Below are 10,579 nucleotides of genomic sequence, written 5' to 3' on the forward strand. Positions count from 1 at the left end.
CCTGTGTTAGCTCATAGCTCCCCTGGGGCTATCTCTTAATTGCTTATCACCTTAACTTCCATTGTTTTCCAGAGAGCCCTCAGGCATCAACTTGCTCACATTTTTCTTAAGATAAAGTCAATTTATTTAGAGATAGCTCAGAGCTCATGCTCTTTCTCTCTCTTATTTATTTAGAGTCAAGGTCTCACTTTGTCACCTGGGATGGGGTGCAGTGGTGTGATTTCAGCTCACTTCAGCCTTGACCTCCTGGGCTCAAGCAATCCTCCCACCTCAGCTCCTCAAATAGCTGAGACTACAGGCACGCACCACCACACCCAGCTTTTTTTTTTTGTATTTTTTGTAGAGGCAGGGTTTTGCCATGTTGCCCAGGCTGGGCTTGAACTCCTAAGGTCAAGCAATCTGCCTGCTTCAGCCTCCCAAAGTGCTAGGAGTGCTGGCATAAGCCATCGTGCCCAGCCAGAGCTCTCTCTTCTTATGGCCTGCTCTCCCTGGGCAAAACCTGTGTACCACTGCTCCGGAGCTGGGGGTGGGGACAGTGGCACACTTCTTTCAAAATGACACCCTTGTTTTATGAGCAGCATGCTGGACAGGGGCAGTAGCACCTAGTTTTCTTGGCTTACCTCTTCCAGTGAGCAACATCTGTCCTATAAGCAAGCCAGGGCAAAAGCAATTGGGGCCTAGTGTTTTCAACCTGTCATGTCTAGGGTAGCAGTAGAGAGCTGAGTGAAGGACGGGAGTCCCCGGCTCTTTGGCTGTACTCACTGAGAATTTAGCCTCTGCCACATGGAGAAGGGGATGAGAGAAACGCCGGCAGCCTGAACTCTGGGAGAGACTGGGAGCTGGGGCTCCATATTCTTGGCCACCCAACCTGCAGTGGATCTTCCATCACATGGAGTTTGAGGGTAGTGGGAGGCAGGGAGCAGATCAAGTGTCGCAGACTCTCACTGTCCAAAATTTAGTAGATTTACTTGAATAAATACTTATTCATTTGCTGTATGTCCTCTGGACAATCTCCAGTGACTCTAAGTGTTGGGGTTTTTTTCTTAATAATTTTCACCAATTACTGATGTTTCACTGGGAAGCAGGTCCGAGAAACTTCTCACACCGCCAGTCTGGAATTGGATCTCCAGTACTTGTGTTTGGTATTTTGCACAGAGGCACAGAGGGAAAACACAGTTAAAGTCAGGTTGGGAGCCAGAGAAGAAAAGTGAGGGGATGTGCTTTGGCTCTCCAGGTAAAGATGGCAGAGCACAGGTACAGCTTCTTGCTGACTACACTCAGCCCATCTGGTACACTCGTCCAGACTGAATATGCTTTAGCTGCTGTAGTGGGAGGAGCCCCTTCAGTGGGAATTACAGCTGCAAATGCACTGAGAAGACACAGAAATCCATTCTGTATGATGAGCAAAGTGCACACAAAGTAGAACCCATTACCAAGCCTAGTGGTTTGGTGCACAGTGGCGCGGATCCAGATCAGAGTGCTTGTGCATGGGATTCAAAAACAGCTCAGCAATACTGTAATATCTGTGTACCAATGATAACGACAGGAAGCAGCCAAATGCAGATAGGCAGATAGGCGCGGGTCCCCAATGAAACCCCACCTTCAAGCCAAAAACAGCCTGAAGGTTGACAGACCAGACTGCTGGTCCCAGATGAAACCCACAACTCAGAGTGAAAACTTCTGTTCTTGTTTGCCTGCCCTTTCCCAATCGATTCTTTCTGAATAATGCCTTTTAACCAATCAAATGTTGCCTTTTCCAATACTACCTATGGCCTGCCCCACCCCTATTCTGAACTCATAAAAGGCACTGGACCTGACCATGTGGGGAGGAGAGAACCCCCCGACTGCAGGGCTGGGGGACCACCCACCACGTCTCCTCTCCACTGAGAGCTGTTCAGTTGCTCAATATAATTATTCTCCCCTCTCCCTGGGCACAGTACAAGAGCTCAGGAACCGCCGAACGCAGGTACAAGCTATAACACAGGCGAGCTGGGGCATGCCAGTGTGGCTGAGCAAGGCCCGGGTGGGGCATCACCAGCTGGGGGTCCCTGGCTTGCAAACTGACTGAAAAGAAAAATCCTACATCATTTTGGGGAATCACCCAGGATACCTGAAGGGTGAGTAAATGCGGACGTAGACACTTCACTTTTTTCCGAGGCTTCTTGTCCTCAGACTCTTTTCTGAAGGCAGATGAAGCACCAAACCTCTGGTGAGCCAATTAAGAGCAATGGCGCAACTAAGAGGACAGGATGCTGGAGAGGACCCCGACACCCCCACCTCCGTCATCTCTGGGGTTGGGAATGTCAGCCTCATTCCAATCCAGTCTTTCCTATAGCATTTTCCTTCTTTTTTTTTCACAGATGTCATAGCACTATCTCCCTTACAATGTTAAGAGTGTTGTTGCAAACTAGAGATATTACTAGGTGGAAAGAGCGTTTGGCCCAGCCATCAGATATGCAATTCAGAACAATGCAGTTTCTGTCTATTCTTAGCGGCAAAGAGGAAGCACAGATTAAGAATTTCTCTCCCTTTTGGAGGAACTCAATTGCATAGATCAAGAGGCTTTTTCCCCCAGGCACCTTCCCCACCCTGCACTTAAGCTGTTTTTTTCTTTTCTCCACCATGTCAGGAGTTAACACAGTCCCGCAAATACAGGGAGCTTTTTCTATGCTAGAGGATTTTTTCCTTTTGAAAGGCATCTTACTAGGCCAGGACCCCAATTCTCCTTTCACTCCCTTGTTTGAGGAAGACTCAGTTCCATGCTTTACCTTAGCATTGGGCTTATGATAAGGAAGCAGTGAAGGAGCAGCCCCACTGGCTGATGGCTGCAGTCTGGTGAGGGCCATGTAGGACTTAATTTAATGCATCCACGAACCCTCTTGAGGCAGCTTCTTGCCCCAAACTCAATTTGGAGCTTCAGGTTGAATTCCTAGAAAGGAAAACTATATCAGAGTGATCCAAAGGCAGGCGATAACAGAAGTCAAGGGGCACAGCGCAGGTGAGCATGACTAATTCCTGCTGGTTAGCTCCCCCAACCCATTTCATGGATAAAGGTCATGCTAGCATCCATGGAATAGATGAGATTACCAAGAGGAGGGAGGACAGGACAATGTGTAGGTGAATGCGGATAATTCCTACCCACTAGGCCTCCCTGTTAACATGGGTAAAAGCCACATTGGCACCAATGGGTGGCACCCTGCTGAGGTCGCCAGGACCTGGGGATACAAACCCCAGTAAAATCCCACCTTCAAGCCAAAAACAGCCTGAAGCCTGAAAGACCAGACTGCTGGCCCTGGATTAAACCTGAGACTGAGTGAGAACTTTTGTTCCTGTTTGCCTGCCCTTCCCAATTGATTCTTTCTGAATAATGCCTTTTAACCAATTGAATGTTGCCTTTTCCAATACTACCTACAGTGGGCCCCACCCCTATTCTGAGCCCATAAAAAGCCCTGGACCCAGCCACACAGGGAGGAGAGAACCACCCAATGGTGAGGTGGGGGACCACCCCCCGCATCCTCTCTCCACTGGGAGCTGTTCCATCACTCAATAAAATTCTTTTCCACCCTCCTCACCCTTCAATATCCAGCATATCCTCATTCTTCTTGGGTGCAGTACAAGACCTCGAGAACTGCCAAACACAGGTACAAGCTATAACACACGCAAGCTGGGGCATGCCAGTGTGGCCAAGTGAGGGCCGGGAGGGGTGTCGCCAGCTGAGGATCCCCTGGCCTGCAAAGTGACCAAGAAGAAAAATCCTACATCACCAAGAAACCATTTCCATAGCTTGGCTGGTACAGAGAGTAGTTTCTGTAACCCAAGAACACACTCACTCAAGTGGTGTTTGTCCATCTGGAGTTGTTTATCTGTGGTTGGAATGAGGGATGACCATGTTTATTTCAGTCAGATCCATCCAGAGCTTACTTTGCTGGAAAACCACAGCAAAGAACCATGTGAATGGGAAAATGCTGAGAAAAGATATAATGAAGATCTGGAGCTTGAAGATGGCATTCATATAGCTGTAAACCAAAAATAAAATTTTGAGGCCCCCCCAACCATCTGAATGGACTTCTTCCTCTGTCAGGGCACTCCTAACCTGAAAGACTGCTTCAGGCCATGATGGAAAGTCGGGGTCAGACAGGCCTCATTATACCTCTGTGGCATTAACATCAATACAGACCCTGAGTTTGATAAGAAGCATTTAGAGTCTATTCTCTCTGAAGCCTACTACCTGGAGGTTTCATCTGCATGATAAAACTTTGGTCTCCACAACCTCTTCTACAATCCAGACGCTTCGTTTCTATTGATCCCAGGTCTTTAGATAAACTCAACCAATTTTCAACCAGAAAATTTTAAATCTACCTATAACTGGAAGTCCATCACCCCAACCTTCAAGTTGTCCTGCCTTTCTGGACCAAACCAATGTATTTCTTAAATGTATTTGACTGAAGTCTCATGTCTCCCTAAAAGGTATAAAACCAAGCTGCACCATGGGCACATGTTCTCAGGACCTCCTAGGGCTGTGTCATGGGTCCTGGTCACTCATATTTGGCTCAGAATAAATCTCTTCAAATATTTTACTATTTTACAGTTTGATTCTTTTTTTCAATACAGCCATCTTAACACCTCAAGGAAAGCTTTGAAGGGCAAATGACAGAGGATAACATAGAAGTTGGAATCTGCAGTGAAGCTGATTTGGAAGATTACTCCAACTGAAGTTAAGGATTACTTGGCTGTCATAGCACAACAATGAAATGACTGAACAATCTGGAATTTCAGATAATCTATCTACTTAAACATGTTTATGGCTGGGCGTGATGGCACATGCCTGTAATCCCAGCATTTTGGGAGGCCAAGGCGGGTGGATCACCTGAGGTCAAGAGTTCGAGACCAGCCTGACCAGCATGGTGAAACCCTGTCCCTACTAAAAATACAAAAATTAGCTGGGCTTGGTGGCAGATGCTTGTAATCCTAGCTACTTGGGACGCTGACAAGGTGGAGGTTGCAGTGAGCCGAGATCGCACCATTATACTGCAGCTTGGGTGACAGTGAGACTCCGTCTCAAAAAAAACAAAAACAAAAAACATGTTTAAAATATGTTCTGTTTTTCAGACTTTTCAAAAACTTATTTCTACGTGGTTTAAATGGACTAATGTTTCTAAAATGACACTTGTAAGTCATAATAATAAACCCCTTCCCAACAAAAAACAAAGAAGTGAGAACTTGGCAGCCCAAATGAATCTGTTGGTCATGGTTACTTACCTCTGGGGGACTTTGTGGTTCAGCTCACTCTGGAATTAGATCACTTCTTGGCTGAACTTGCACTGGCAAAGCTGTGAGCAGTGATGCATGACAGCCTAGCCCCATTGGGAAGCATGTGATGGCATAACCAGCTTATTCTTCGGACCAGAGATAAGAAAGGCAGTGGGCTAGCAAGAGACAGCCAAAGTGGGGTGGGAGGGAGCTGGGAGAGAGTCTTGGCAGGGCAGGAAGCTCAGCAGTAGATGAACTAGGAAGGGTCACAGGCTAGGTTTCAGGCTGGTGGTTTTTGTTTGTAAAGTATTAATCTGCCTACTTAAAGACTCTATAAAGTGGAAGTATCACAGTCATATTCTGTAAATTTCCACTAAAAAATGGAAATTCTCTCTGCTACTAAGAAAAAGAGCAAAAAGCATAAAAAAAAATCAAAATCCAGTCACTTAAATTATTACTACTTTTTAAAATATTAAAACTAATTCAGTAAAAAAGAAACCCAACAACTAAATGTTAACTCAGATTATTAACATAAAAACATTGAAAAAATAAGATATGGCTGGGCACGGTGGCTTGCGCCTGTAATCCCAGCACTCTGAGAGGTTGAGGCGGGCGGATCACAAGGTCAGGAGTTTGAGACCAGCCTGGCCAGCATGGTGAAACCCCGTCTCTACTAAAAATACAAAAAATTAGCCAGGCATGGTGGTACATGCCTGTAGTCTTAGCTACTTGGGAGGCTGAGGCAGAAGAATTGCTTAAACCCTACAGGCGGAGGTTGCTGTGAGCTGAGATCGCACCACTGAACTCCAGCCTGGGCAACAGAGTGAGACTCCATCTCAAAAAAATAAATAAATAAGATATCGGTTAAATGTATTTTGGCATGTCCAAAAAATAGATTACTATGTGATTGTTTTTAAAAGATATTTGTTATATATTAGTAAGTGGAAAACATATCAATCATATCAATATACATGGTACAATCTGATTTTATTTTAAATGTATCTATGCATAGCAAAAAATATGGGAGGATAGGGCGGGCATGGTGGCTCATGCCTGTAATCCCAGCACTTTGGGAGGCTGAGGCAGGCAGATCACGAGGTCAGGAGATTAAGACCATCCTGGCTTACCTGGTGAAACCCCGTCTCTACTAAAAATACAAAAAATTAGCCGGGTGTGGTGGCAGGTGCCTATAGTCCCAGCTACTTGGGAGGCTGAGGCAGGAGAATGGCGTGAACCCAGGAGGCAGAGCTTGCAGTGAGCCGAGATCATGCCATTGCATTCCAGCCTGGGTGACACAGCAAGACTCCATCTCAAAAAAAAAAAAAAAAAAAAAAAAAGGAAGGATAATAGTAAAAAGAGCTTCGAGAGCATTTTTGTCTGTTGCCAAGCCTTTCATGTATACATTATTCCATGTAATCCTCACAAAAAGCCCGTGAAGAAAGTACCATTGTTAGCCCCATTTTATAGATGAGGAATCTGAGGCAACAAAAGGTAAAAATGTTTCCAGGAAGTGGTCAACTTGAGACACAAATCCAGGTAAACTTGTGGGTAAGCCACTGTTAATTCCACTCTCCTACACTGTCTCCTGATATACATGGAATTGTACACAATTGTCATCACTGGATAGCAAGATAATTGTTGACTCCGATTATCTATTAATTATGTTTGCTTACATGTATTTTCTAATTTTCTACAATCAACACTTAGGGTCTGTCTAAATGATAGAAATAAAGCCTAAAATTTCTTTTTTAAACAGGCTGAGAATAATCAATCACATTCCACCTGGAAATTAAAATAACATTCATGCCCAAATCTAGACTTTGTTTTGAGCAATCAAAAAGACGGACTCTTATGCCTCTCTTTTTAACATAAAAATCTCCATTGCTGGAAATGTTGACAATTTAAACTTATTTACTTAAAGTAAGAGGAGAGACTTGACTTCCAGGAGAAGTAAAGTCATTATTTACTTCTGGAAAGAAAGAACAATTAATACTAAAACTATTTTAAAAATTAGATAATTGCTGGATCATACCTTTAAGAAATTGTAGGGAGGGAATATCCATTAGGAAAAATGTTAATAAAACTGGAAAGTCTTTCGATTTGGTAGGCGTGTTCTGTAGCCCAATTAGAGCTCAGTGTATAGAGCACCTTGGACATAATTACGTAACTCCATCTTAGAAAAAGACTCCCAGCCTGGGCGACAGAGCGAGACTCCGTCTCAAAAAAAAAAAAAAAAGAAAAGAAAAAGACTCAATTTGCTATTTTTTTTTTCTTTTTTTGAGATGGAGTCTTGCTCTGTCATCCAGGCTGGAGTGCAATGTTATGATCTCAGCTCACTGCAACCTCCACCTTCTGGGTTCAAGCGATTCTCCCGCCTCAGCCTCCCGAATGGCTGGGATTACAGGCGTGCACCACCAGGCCCAGCTAATTTTTGTATTTTTAGTAAAGACAGGTTTCACCATGTTGGCCAGGCTAGTCTCGAACTCCTGACCTCAGGTGATCTGCCCACCTTGGCCTCCCAAAGTGCTGGGATTACAGGCGTGAGTCACTGCGCCTGGCCTCAATTTGCTATTTCATAGGGGACTTTGTCAACAAGGATAAGATGTTTTGCTTAATAAACAGAAAATAAAATAAAAACTACATTCAACCAGATAAAGACATAACCAAGCATACTCTTCCACTATCAGTCCTCACTAGAGGACTCTGGTCATAAAAAGAGCAGGCCTTCAGCAGCTCCAAACGGCCATCTTAACCGACACTGTCTTGCTGTCACTCATAAGAACTCAGAATCTGCCACTGAAGCCTCTGCCACATGAAAGATTCTTCCTTGAAAGTCCTATCAACTACCCAACCCAAACCAGGAGATTCTTTGCATCTTCCTAGTGCTCCCTGGACTGGTTTGTTAACCAGACCTATTCTTCTCCAGTCCTAGTTCTCCTACTTCTTTTCTCTTGATTTTAAAAAATACTTTGTGGAATGTTTAATCTATTCATTTATATATTGATTAAGTGTACTATTATGTACGGTCTGCAATGTTGACTGACTTGTGAAGTGGCTTGAGCCTGTGTGCCCACAGCTCTGACTCATGAGTGAACAGGAAATACTAAGGAGACTCACCTCTTTGAGAACTCCATGCCGCTTGTGGCTTTTGTGATTGAAATAGCATCAATAAAAGTCTTACACTGTGGGAAGACACAAATGTGCATGAACCTGGTTGTTTCTGACCTTGCACCACTCATGAAACTCAGGCACTGGGCTAAGTGCCAAGAAATAGAGAGAGAGAAAAAAAAAAAAAAAAAATCTAGCGCCCGACCACAGGTGCTTCTGATCTGTGGTTATTATCTACTGACTACGGAAAGCTGAATTAGTAGCTTCAATTCCATTCCCTGTTACCAGATATTTCCAGGACAGGAAGTCGTAGAAAGCTTATTAAATGAGTAATTAAAACAAGATTTCAAAAGATTAAGACTTTTTTTCTTTCATGGAAAACTTTCTCTCAGTGGAAGGCCTTTGAAACTGGATAGATGCCCATATTTCTGGGATGCAATTCATCCTACGTAAGTTGTTACTTTTAGGTTGTGTCTTCCTAACACTGATTTTAATTTGCCTTTCAAAGAAAGTAAAAGAAAAACTAATGACTCAAACAATTGTCATACATATAATGTGATGAAACAAGTTAAATCGGTAACCTAGTAGCTGGGGAAATGAAGAAGGAAAAATGAGGAAGCTCGGAGTCCATTCCGATGCAGTGGAAACTACAGTGTGCTTTAGTTTCCCAAATTACCAGGGAGAGGGAACAGATCCCTGTAACCAGGCAACAGATGACGCACTCACATCCCACCCAACCCCCACTCCCGCCTACCCCACCCCATTTATAGGCACAGAACCCCGCCTACCCCACCCCATTTATAGGCACAGAACCCCGCCTACCTCATCCCATTTATAGGCACAGAACCCATAATGGGAAACATCAAAGAGGACATAAGGAGCCTTGAATGTTAAGGAGCCTGGAGAATAAAGGGAAAGGTTGACTGGCACCCACTGACTGGCTTGTGGGAACCTGTGAGGTATTGCCTGCATCCGGCCAGAAAGAACTGGAAGACACCAGAAGAAAGAGAGCTAATTTGCAGCACTCAAGTTCAGATCATCACACTTCAGGTATAAAAATGACACGAGAAAATGTGCTCAACACCTTTGGTTGTCACAATGAGAAACCACTTTATACCCACTAGAGTGGCTGAAATAAACAACACGAATACCACCCAATGTGAATGAGGATGTGGAGCAATGGTAAACTCTCATATATCGCTGGTGGTGTTGTAAAATGGCTCATACATTTGGGAGAATTGCAGTTTCTTTAAAGTTCCACATACAACTACCCTATGACCCAACAATTCCACTTGTAGGTATTTAGCCAGGAGAAATGAAAACATATGCCCACAAAATGACTTATGCAAGAATTATTATAGCAGCCTTGTCCATAATAGCCAACAACTGGACAACCCAAATGTTATCCAGAGGTGAGCGGATAAACAAAGTTAGTACAGTCAAACAATGGAATATTACTCAACAACAAAAGGAACAAATTATTAAGATGCACATGTATAAATCTCAAAAACATGATGCTGATATAAGATTCCATTTATATGAAATCTAATTTCTATGGTGATAAAAATCAGCATGTGTTTGCAGTTGCAGGGAAATGCAGTGACTGGAAAGGGGCACAAGGGAACTTTCTGGGACCATGAAAATGCCCTGGATACTCTGGGCACACTGCCTGTTGAGAGAGCCCTGCTCTACAAGGAGCAGTAAATAAAAAAGAAAACAAGAAATTGTCTTATATATTATTTTGATGGTGGTTACATAGGTATACGACATTGTTGGAACTTATCAATCCTCTAAGATCTGGGCTTTTTATTGCATGTTAATCTTACCTCAATTTAAAAAATTATAATGACATATGACCTTATTTTACAGTCACAGGCCAGTGAGGCCTGATACATTTACATTATATATCATTTATTTACTAACCATACTATTAATTCCTGTAACAAAACTTTCGCCTAAAATGATTTTGAACAGCTTTAAACAGATGTGTTTTCAAATATCAAATTTTAATGTGTAAATATACCTGCTGAGAATCTCAAGGACTAGTAATAGCAAATTAGCAGAAATTACCCAAAGTGAAAGTGATTTGCGGGGGGTCATGGGTTGGCTTGTCAGCTGCTCCTCCCGTAGTGGGATTCCCTTTCATTGACAATCTAGAAAACTGGAGATGCTTTTTTTAAAAAACATAAATAAGACCACAAGGCCAGGCGCAATGGTTCAC

The 10,579-nt window shown here is 43.4% G+C and overlaps 1 pseudogene; it reads left to right on the forward strand.

The window, feature by feature from the left end:
- Nucleotides 1-1,240: 1,240 nt before the first annotated feature.
- LOC100591770 lies at nucleotides 1,241-4,750 on the forward strand (annotated as a pseudogene).
- The last annotated feature ends 5,829 nt before the right edge of the window (nucleotides 4,751-10,579 follow it).

Source organism: Nomascus leucogenys, chromosome 16 (assembly GCF_006542625.1).
Source record: "Nomascus leucogenys isolate Asia chromosome 16, Asia_NLE_v1, whole genome shotgun sequence".
NCBI lineage: Eukaryota > Metazoa > Chordata > Mammalia > Primates > Hylobatidae > Nomascus > Nomascus leucogenys.